Source organism: Phyllostomus discolor, chromosome 3 (genome assembly GCF_004126475.2).
Source record: "Phyllostomus discolor isolate MPI-MPIP mPhyDis1 chromosome 3, mPhyDis1.pri.v3, whole genome shotgun sequence".
NCBI lineage: Eukaryota > Metazoa > Chordata > Mammalia > Chiroptera > Phyllostomidae > Phyllostomus > Phyllostomus discolor.
In genome coordinates, this window is record NC_040905.2 from 209,940,635 (window position 1) to 209,950,711 (window position 10,077).

Here is a 10,077-nt window from a genome sequence, read left to right on the forward strand (position 1 = left end):
GCACGTGGCTACGAACAAGGAAGGCCAAGGACTGCCGGCCGCGGCCGGAGCCAGGACAGGGGCACGGGGCAGACGCACCCTCGCGCCTTCGGAAGGACCGACCCTGCCCACGCCCGGGGCACAGACTCCTGGCCTCCAGAGCTGCAAGAGGAGACACTTCTGCCACTTTAAAAAAGCCACCCGGTTGCGGTCATTTGGGAGAGCGGCCTCACAAAGCTCACAGGTGGGGTGAGGGAGGGTGGCAAGGGAAGAAAAAACATTGCAGCAGAATTAGAATCCACGGAAGGCAGCAAAAGCAGGCATTGTAATGCGGCAAATAAAGTCAGTGATGGAGTGGCTAAACCTCGAAACGCTTTCTAAAAAAGTGTGATGGAAACCGAGGGGTGGAAACCGACCGGGAGAAGGCGGTGGGGGATGCGGAGGCGGCGACCCCGTGATGGGCGGGGCTCTGGAGAAAAGGTCGGAAGGAGAGACCAGTCAGCAGACAGTGAATGAAACCCCGCCTGTGCCTTGAAACCAAACGGAAAGATCTGAACGCGCAGATTGGAAAGGCTCACTGCATTCTGGGGAAAATAAGGACAGCCTTCCACGGAGGAACGTTCTGGAAAACGATGCGGATGCTGGGAATAGTGACAGTGCTGTATGTGCCTCCAGGAAGACGAGTGACTTGTGGAAGCGCAGACCCAGGCTGGTTCCGACTGTGTCCTACTGGGTGTGACGTGATGAGGGACACACGCTTGCAAAGTCGGGGGGCAATACCGACGCGTTTACCACCGAAAGGTGTGCTCCCACCAGCTGGGGGCCCAAGAACGCCAACCCCGAGGCCCAAAAGGCCTGGGCATTAGCATTAGCACTGAAACCAGGTAAGAACCGCGAGTCTAAAGAACGGTTGTAAATACTGTTTTCAGGCTAAGTATAAATGTCAAACATTATGCTTAGACGACGAACGGTAGAATGGAAGAATAACCATCTAACCCCCTTCGGGGACGGGATCACAGGCGGAGGCCTGTTTCCGGGTCCGCTCGGGTGGTCAGACTCTTTCAGCGGAAAGATACATTCTAGCGCGATCAGACGTGAGCTATCCGCCCAGCAAAGTCTGGAGAGGGGCAAAGCAAACTTCGGAGTCGATGCGAGGAACGGCAGCCGCCGCCAGGAGACGAACCCCGAAACGGCTGAGCCCGGCGTCCTCAGCCAAGTGCGGCCGTCGGGCCCCTGCTAATCAAGGATGAGCGCAAATGCGTGACGTCTTCCTAATGAAATTCCACAGGCGCCCGCGCGGGATGAAACAAACACTGAGATGGAAAAAACCTAACAGCGGGGTGCTTACAAGAGAAATGAACTTAAAACCAAGGGACACGAAAAGTTGAAACATAAAAGGTTGTGCAGTTCTTTTTTTTTTAAGATTTTATTTATTTATTTTTAGAGAGGGAAGGGAGGGAGAAAGAGAGAGAGAGAGAAACATCAATATGCAGTTGCTGGGGGCCGTGGCCTGCAACCCAGGCATGTGCCCTGACTGGGAATTGAACCTGCGATGCTTTGGCTCGAAGCCTGCGCTCAATTCACTGAGCTACGCCAGCCAGGGCTTAGGTTGTGCAGTTCTGAGAGGCAGGTCCGAGGGGAAGGAGAGGCACCAGCATGTGTGTGTGTGTGTCGGAGAAAGAGGCACAGGCAGAGATCATGGGATGGGACAGGAGGTCGTCCGATGGGACAGGAGGTTGTCCGTGATGACAGAGACTGTAAGTCAGGATGAATACCCGACTGTCACGATGTTTTACGCCTTGTAGGGCATCAGCCCCAACCCGGGGGCGAGGCGACTCAGACCTGCGTAGAAGGACAAACACAACAGCCACCCAGGGAGACTTAACACTCTTCTGCTTTGACCCATTTAAGCGGTGCCCCTCCCCCCACCGTGTGTAGGATCAGAATAATTTAATGAAAAAGGTGGATTTAATAACTGAACTTCGTACCCTACAAACAACAGGTACTCGTTGCTTCGCCAGAGCCCATCAAACATTTATAAAAATTGATCACATATTAGGCCATAAAGACAAATTCGATTTTTTCCCCCAAAGCAGATATAGAGAAAGCCTCATTCTCCGACCACAGTGCAATTAAGCCAGAAATTACTAACAAAAGCTTAAACGAAAAAGCCAACCATTTGAAAATGAAAAACCACTTTGGTAAATAACCCTAAATAGAACCCACACGACAAACTATTAAAACAAGAACACTGCAAACATCACACACCTAAGCTTACAGGAAGGCGGCTACAATGTTACAAGGAGGAAAATTCATAGCTCAGTTTCGTGAGTTTCTTAAATAACAAAGGCTGGAAGTCAAAAAGACGAAAAACGAAACTTCATGAAATTAGAGAAACCAGTAGGGATAAAAGGTCAATCCAGGACTTGCTTCTTTGGAAAGTATCACGAATTAGGCAAACTTGGAGCAGACCCGGAGTTAATACGCAGAGAGAAATGAGTGCACAAGAATAGGAACACAAATATTTGGAAATTTAAACTATATGAAGTAAAGCCTTAGGACAATACGTTTGAAAATATGAATAAGCAGGTATTTTTCCAGGAGAACACGCGTAACCCAAACAGGTTCAAGCCGGAGGAAGCCGGAAATCCTTCCACTACAGAGCACGTGGAAGGTGGGGGCGCGCGACTTGCCAGAGAAGTGCGGGGGGCCTGCGTCTTCCCCCCGCACGTGCTCGAGCTCCACAAATACTCTGTTCTGCGGAGGACCGGGAGCTTCCCCAGCTGTCTTAAGAATGTAGCACAAGCCTAAAATGAAGAGTTGCCAGACAGTGCAAAACGACACACACCAGGCTTGCTTAGGCGTCGGAGAAAAATCCTCAATACAGCACCAGCACATTAGCTGGTGCTTTAAGGGTGCTTAGACCCTTCGGGTCCCAAGACACAGAAATCGGCCCCAGGAGGCTCAGGAAAAGGGGAGATGCCTTCCAAGGATCCAGAGTGTGGGTGGAGTTAAAGGGGAGGTGCGCAGCCAGGCGCTGGTGGAGACGGAGTGCGTCCGCAGGGCCCCCTGAACGCAGGACTTCACGCCTGCGCGCCAGCCTCCTCCTCAACTCGTCGGACAGCCCTGGCCCAGGCACTGCTCTCGGAGACCTGGAGGGTTTTCAGGGTCCCAAGTCCACAGGGAACAATGGAAGGATGGAAGGATGCCCCCTTAACCTGTGGTGTTGACACCTGACCATCTTGCCAGACCCCCTTGCAGGCTGGGGTGGCGGCCTCCGGGGGAGGTAGGCAGGGCCGTGTGATGTGCCGTGTGTCATTACTAGGCAGAAGCACTCCCTTGCCGCTGGCAGAAGTGATGTAAGCAAAAGTAGAAGCTACAAGGCTTCTTAAGGCCTGGCTTTGGCCAGCACACACCATCGCGTCCGCTGCGTTTGGTTCGTCAAAGCAAGTCTCCAGGCCCGCCCTGGTCAAGGGTGGGGAAATGGACTCAGCTGCTCCCTCAGGGAAAAAGGGCATCCCCTTGAAGGGAGGACCAGCAAATCCCAACACCGAGGGGAAGGTGCTTTTTCCGGAGCCATTATTGTAACAAAAATTACTTAAGTGACATGAAGTCATACCAGTCTTTTTTAACTTTGATTTTTCCGTCTTTAACTCTGCACTTTGACTTTTCCCTCTTTAACATGTAGACGGTAGCCCTGGCCACTGTGGCTCAGCTGGTTGGAGCATCGTCCTGTGCCCCAAAAGTACGTGGGTGTGATTCCCAGTCAGGGCGCACACCCAGGTTGTGGGTTTGATCCTTGGTCGGGGTGTGTATGGGAGGCAACTAATCGTTGTTTCTCTCTTATATCCATGTTTCTCTCTCTCTCTCTTCCTTGCTCTCTCTCTGAAACCAATAAACATATTTAAGAATAAAAAAATAAAATGTAGATAATAATGAGTGTTATTTAAAAAAACATTTTATGTATTTATTTCTAGAGAGGGGAAAGGAGGGAGAAAGAGAGGGAGAGAAACATTGATGTGTGGTTGCCTCTCGAATACCCCCTACCAGAGACTGGGCCCGCAACCCAGGCATGTGCCCTGACTGGGAATCGAACCAGGCATGCCCTAGTCCCCTTTGGTTCTCAGGCTGGCGCTCAATCCACTGAGCCACCCCAGCCAGGGCATGAGTGTTGTGTTGAAGATTTAAAAACCTGAGGTGCAAAGTGCTAAGAACACTATGCTTTTATTGTGCATGTAAGGTAGTCTGCTCTTTCATTCTGGTGGCTTTAAGTCGTTTTCGTCGTGTTTAGTACACATGTATCTAGGTGTAGATTCCATGTTCTTTATCTTTCTTCAGGACTGATATTCTTGGGAATGCTGTTCTTTCATTACGAATACTTTCAAGGAAGTGTTCTCTCATTACTTCTGGAATATTCTCTCATGTGAGGTCTCTCCCCCATTCTCTTCATGGTCTCCCCTCCTCCAGTTCTTCTCTAAGACACTCGTGGTATGTCCTCACTCTATTTTATTTCTGTTTTCCTTCTTCCTATCCTCTTTATCTTTGCAGCCTGCCCTCGGCGTAACTTCCTCAGCTCTTCCAGTTCATGAACACGTCTTCACTTGTGTCTAACCTGCTCTTCAACCCGCCCATTGAAACTTTTCATTTCAATGCCTGTATTTTTTCATTTTTAGAAGATCTGCATTTTCCTACAAATCTGTCTTTTTTCATGATGTCTTTTTTTAAAAGATGTTATTTATTTACTTTTAGAGAGAGGGGAAGGGAGGGCGAGAAACATTGATATGCAAGAGAAACATCAATCAGCTGCATTTCGCACGCCCCCAGCTGGGGACATGGCCCACAACCCAGGCTTGTGCCCTGACCGGGAATCGAACCAGCAACCTTTTGGTTTGCAGGCTGGCACTCAATCCACTGGGCCACACCAGCCAGGGCTCACGGTGTCTTTTCATTTTCTTACCGTTTCTTTTCTTTTTCTTCTCATAATTTAAAGCACACTGGTTTTATAGTCTCTTTCAGGCTGTGCTATTAGCTCAGTTTCTTGGCGGCCAAGCTTCCTTCTTGCAGTAGATCATTTCAATCCGTGGTTTCTGTTTTGAGCTGTCAGTGTGTCTTCACCGAGGACCCTGCCTTCTCGTTGAGCCCTCTGTTACTTTGGTTTCTCCTCCCACCTGGGAGTGCCCCCTTCTTTGTTTTAAGCATGATTATTTTTGTTGTCCCCTCATTGTGTCGATCTTCTCCAGCAGGAGGGGTGGAAGGAGTGTGCCCATTAGCTCCGTCTGCTGGGTTCCCGGAGCCAAATGCAATCTGTTACAAAGGAATCATTTAAAATCGGTAGGGACAATATGGACTATTTATTCAACGATATTAAGACAACGGTTTGATAATTGGGAAGGAGGCAATTAGCCTTAACATGCGCCATAACTAAAATAAATTGCAGGCAGAACAAAAACTTAAATGTAAAAGTGAAACTGTAAAAGTGCTCGGTGAAAATAATGTGAGTGGGAAAAGCCTGTTTAATTATTCAGCTGATTAGGAAAGCCTCTGGAGGCTTGGACTGCAAAAAAGTTTAAAAGTTATGTACGCTGAAGAAATATGAAAAAAAAAAACCCTAAAAAGCAAGTGACCAATTAAGAAGATATTTACAAGATATAATAAAGGCGCGACATCCTTAATCTACGAAGAGCTTCCGTGCATTCGGAACACCGTGTCTAACAGGGAACCGGCGAAAAGGCGAGAATCCGTAAGAAAACAAGGAACACAAACGACCAACAAGCATATGAAATAAGAAATTACAAAATGAGAAATATGAGTGATCAAGCCTATAAAATAGGTTCCTCTCCACTAATAGCAAGAGAAATGTACATTAAAACAAGATATCGTTTTTACTCTGTCGAGTTGGCCATTAACACTTTAAAAAGGGAGTGACCCGCGTGGTGAGGGGGTAAGGAATTCTGCCCACACCCTCTCTCCTGGGTGGGCGTGCGCCGTGGGGTGAGTGGCAGCCCCCATAAAGATACGACCATGTCCTGGTCTCCGGAGTCCGTGAATGTGACCTTATTTGGGAAAAAGGTCTTTGCCAATATTATGAAATTAAGGGTCTTTTTAAAAATATTAACTTCTCTTTATTTTTTTTAAAGATTTTATTTATTTATTTTTTAGAGAGGGAAGGGAGGAAGAGAGAGAGAAACATCAATGTGCGGTTGCTGGGGGCCATGGCCTGCAACCCAGATATGTGCCCTGACTGGGAATCGAACCTGCGATGCTTTGATTCACAGCCCGCGTTCAATTCACTGAGCTACACTAGCCAGGGCAGGGTCTTTTTTTTTTTTTTTTAAAGACAATTTTAAAATTTTTCTTTTATTGATTCTGGAGAGAGGGGAAAGGAGGGAGAAAGAGAGCGAGAGACACATTGACATGAGAGAGAAATATTGACCAGTTGCTTCCTGCACGCACCCCGACTGAGGACCAAACCCGACTGGGAACCGAACCTGCAACCTAGGCGTGTGCCCTGACTGGGAATTGAACCCTCAATAATCTTTCAGTTTATGGGATGACACTCCAACCAACTGAGCCACACCATCCAGGGATTAAGGGTCTTAAAATGAGGAGGTCCAGCTGGGTTTTACGACCGTGTGCTTGTAAGAGACACGGAGGGGAGGAGGAGGCAGAGGAGGAGGCAGCAGGACCACGGAGGCAGAGACCGGAGTGACGGGGCCATGCATCAAGGCGTGGGGGCCCTCCCCCGGCGTCTTCAGGGGACATGCGGCTCTGCGACACCTTGGTTCTGGATTTCCAGCCTCGGGAACTGAGAGAGAATACATGTCTGTAATTTTAAGCCACCAAGATTTAGCGATGTGTTCCGGCAGCCCTAGGAAACTCACACGGTGTCGTCACGGGTGGGCAGCATCCAGAAACACGCACACCCCTAACGGGCATGACTTCCCTCACAGACACTACTCCGAGTTACCAGTGGAGGACTTGCTAAAGGTCTCCGGGCCACCAGACTCATGGACGCCTTCTTCTTGGAGGGAAACTGGGGGAGCAACCCCAGGGTCCAAGAATCGGCATTGGGTTGGCTGCATGGTGACAGCCTACCTGTGCAAAGACAGAGATAACAAATAATAGCGCCCCTCCCCGAGGTGTGCCTTCGATGCGTTCCGCCTGGAATGAGCACGCGCTGCCTCTTTCCTCACGCAATTCTTACCACCAGGCTGCCGGGCGGGCAGGCGGGCATCAGTGGCCCCAGCGCACAGAGGACAGGGAGGTCAGATCCACCAACCGACTCAGGGACAAGGATGCCGCTCCAGGTAAGGACAGAAGGATGCTGGTGGCAGAGTGTTCGATGACTGAAGCAGCTGAGCACGTCCTAATTTTGCAAAAATAAAAAGTGCATTCAGTGTGCAGAGAAAAAAGGCCGGAAGGCTTGACTGTGCAGGTTAGCAGGGAGGTTACCTCCGGGGGTGGATGCGGTGGTTTTCGTTTTCTGCAACGAACATACGCAGCTTTTGGCATCAGAACAAAATATGAAAAAAATGAAACGCCACCACTCACCTGTGACCATGCCCTTTCGCCTCTGAGTTTGTCCTGGGACATGGGACGCGCCACCCCAGGCCCGGACTTCCCTGCCCTTGTCTTCTCCCCAGCGCCGCCCCCCCCCCCCTGCACCCGCTGTGCTGTGCTGAGCGCATCGATTTCTCCATCCTTCAGAGAAGCGCCCGAGGAACAGGAAAGAGCATCTTTGGATCAATGAGCAGAGCCCTGCAGCCAGGGCTGGGGGTAGTCCACGGGGCGCCCTGCCTGTCACCGTCCCACCCAGGACTTAAACGGGAGGGGGACGTCGGCTGGGCTGCCCGTGGTGGCTGTGTGCGGTCTGTGGAATGGGGCACAAGAGGGTGCAGGGTGGGGGGTGTTTTGCCACATGCTGGGCCCAAGGCCCCTCACCACCACCCCCATCTTTGCCTAGGGGAATGGGGAGCGGCTGGAGCCCCCCCTCTGTGAAGCAGTCTCCCAAGAACTCACCTCTCAACTCTGGGAGGAAGGTGCTGGCACTCACCCCTTGCCTACACAGAGAGACTGAGGGCCGTGTGTAAACAAAAGACAGAGGGGGAGGGGGAGAGAGGGGGGAGGGAGGAGGGAGAGGGAGCGAGGGGACTTGGGAATAAGGGTGTGGGGGAGGGTGGAGGGGTGGAGGGGGGAGGGGTGTGGGAGGGAGGGGAGACATAGGACATTGCTGTGGCCACTCCCAGGTTCTCCTTCCCCAACTGCAAACCAAGAACCCTGTTTAAGGGACCAGACGCTCCCCTGTGCTGGGTGCTGGGAGTGGGGGCACAGAGAGGAGACCCCACCCTTGGGAGCTCACGTGGGAAAGGGGAGTCGGTGGGTGGGCACTGCTGAGCCAGAGACTGGGCTTCTGGGGTCAGCAAACCCCCAGCCCCGCCCCCATGCCCTCTCCCTGTCTGGGCCTCTGCCACCCCCCACATTAGCCCCTTCCTTCCTGGCCAGACTTGTCATTTGATCAGTCCCTGGTCCCCTCACTCACAGAAGCATGCCTCCTCTAGGAAGGGCCACCGGGGGCTCTCCAGACCCCCCCACGGCTCCCTGTGCTTCTCCTCCAGGGCCCCAGTGACAAATGTCCTGTACAGAGGTCCTCCGCCCACTGTTTACCGTCTGTCTTCTCTCAGCTCGGACTGTGTGCTCCCAGAAAGTCAGGCTGCGATGGCAGGTCCTCCTGGCTGCCTGTGCCGCGCCCACCCTGCCCCCGCCAGGCACCGGAACTGGCTCGACATATGTTTGTTGCATGAATGAATGAACCACGACAATTGCCAAGGAGAGAAATGTGCAGATGGTCCGTTCTGAGCTTCTGCGAGCATTTGTGTTCCAGTGCGTGTGCATGGAGGTGTGCTTATGTGTGCGTGCACTCGTGTGGGTGTGGCACGTGCAGGCACATGTGTGCTTGGTCTTGTGCACGTGTGCACAATGCACAGGGCGCTTGCACGTGTTTGTCTTGCATGCATGTGCGAGGACCTGGGTGCTGCACACATTTTATTTGCTGGTGTGTGTGTGTGTTACCTGCATGTGCGCGTGTGTGTGCACACCCCCGCCAACTCTGCACACTGCTTCTTGCTCACAGCTGGAGGACTCAGCATATTTTTCTCTCCCCGTTGCTTTCTCTCCCTGAAAGCTCTTTGCTCTGACCTCCTCCAACCCAGGCCCCCATCCTCCTGCCCCCAGCAAACACTTCCTTCAGCTCCCTCTGGGCTTCAGCTCCGACACCCCAGCCATCCGGGCATTTCCCGGAGCTCGAATCTGACTGGGGGGCACGTCGAGCTCGCATCCTGGCTGGACACCTCCGCCCAGCTCGGCCTTCTCACCTGTGAAATGCGCACCGAGCTTGCGGCCACACTTAACGGGGGAGCCCAACACCCGGCACGGAGCGAGGGCACAAGACAATGTTGCCTACCTACCAGGCCGTTTCCAACTGCGAGGATGGTGAGGGGGCTCTGCTGGTGGCAGCAAAGCAGGGTGACCCAGAGGAGACGCCAAGAGGTTTAGGAGCCCCTGGGAGGGCAAGCCAAGGCAGCACCCGCCGGGGCAGATGTCTGTATCCCTCCGCCTGGCCCTGGCGCTCCGAGAAGGCGCTGCAGCGGAGGGGTGGGGGCGTGTGTGAAGACATGTCTGCCGGGTCTGCTTCTCCGGCCCGCTGTGGTCAGGACGCGGGCTCTCCCACCGCAGCCCCTGCCCTCTCCACACCCATCACACGTGAGGTGGGCCCTTAGAATCAAACCAGACTCCTCTCGTGGTCTGCGCGCCGCTCCCTGCCCCGCCCCTGCACCGGCTCCAGCCCCGCGAGCTGTCTTCCGTTCTTACACAGCAGGCACATTCCCGTCCCAGGACCTTTGCACAGGCCGTTCCCCCTGCCTGGCTCCCCTGCCCCCAAACCGTCTGTCTCCTGGCTGGCCCCTGCTTGTCCTTCAGCCCAGACGCCCCTGTCTCAGAGAGGCCCTCGACAACTGTGCTCCCTCGGTGACCGGTGACCTCGGTCACTCACAATCCCACCACTCAGCGACAGCTAAAATTAGCCCGGCACTTCTGTCTACG